The sequence below is a fragment of the Rhea americana genome, unplaced genomic scaffold (genome assembly GCF_003343005.1).
Source record: "Rhea americana isolate MKP2758 unplaced genomic scaffold, rheAme1 scaffold_17, whole genome shotgun sequence".
In the NCBI taxonomy this organism is placed as follows: domain Eukaryota; kingdom Metazoa; phylum Chordata; class Aves; order Rheiformes; family Rheidae; genus Rhea; species Rhea americana.
Genome location: NW_028185816.1, coordinates 7,052,458 through 7,053,602, shown reverse-complemented (window position 1 = coordinate 7,053,602; position 1,145 = coordinate 7,052,458).

Genomic DNA, 1,145 nt, shown 5'->3' with positions numbered 1-1,145 from the left:
TTCAAGCYTATGAATAGATGCTTAACTTGGGACATATATATCTGCCTTGAATCTGTACTCTGTTACCTATATGTGGCTCTCCAACCAGTCTTACGAACACGCTCCTATCGTTACGCATGCTATTTCTAAACAGCTACAGACATTGATGCTGCACTGCAGACAAGGCTTCGTAATTTACTRTAATACGATAAATTCTTTCAAAATATTAGAGAGCAAATTCAGAAAAAATACTTATGACATGGGAACACGTTCTGCAGATTGCAGATTTTCATCTTGTCAATAACCTATCAAGCAAAGAGTAAGAACCTCTTGGGCTTCATCCTAAACCCTCTGAAGTCACTCATAAGATATTCACCCTGTAGATGCAAGGCTGTCCTTAAATTGGAAGGCAAGGTCTCCCATAAGAATGCTTTCTGCTTACCCTCAAGACTCCCTCTGAATACTTTCTGCCAACTCCTGTTTCTCACTGGTCTTGGAGCTGTGRTCTCAGACATCCTTCTGAAACTGACCTTGTGGAGGTAGAAACAGTGATTTGCTGGTGTTGACAAAGCCCTTCTGCCACTGCAGCATGCTCTTGGCCTCACATCTGCAAATGCTGTTTCAGCATGGCTGAGCAAGGACAGAAAATAAGGGGGAGTTATTCACAAGCAGGCACAAGTATCAGTCATTGCCCCCACATGGCTAATAACTCAAACCCAGAAAATTACACTTTAATTAAAGTAATATTAACACGTTAGCTCTGTTCCACTAGCAGGCAGAAAACAGAAAACACTGGCATTTCAGAATGAAGCACTGTCCTAGTTCCCCTCGCTCAGGTTTTTGAAAAAATGAAGGGAATGGTAACAGTGCCTCACGTGTTTACCCCGGGCTTCAAACCTATTTCCGGAGACCACATGCAGTTCAGAGGGTCACATGTGGGCCCCAGTCACCCACCGCATTTTTCTTCTTCTTCACTGCCTCCCCAAAATTACCATCCCTTTGAGTACCCACAGGAGTTTTCAGTCGCACCCAGGAAAACTCCTTAAGGAGCGCGAGCATACTGGAGAACCCCTGTTAAACCACACACTGAGGTCCGGGGGCTTAAACGGCCCGGGCTCGCCGCGCCTCCGAGACACCCCGGCGTGCCGGGTCTGGCCTCCAGGCCC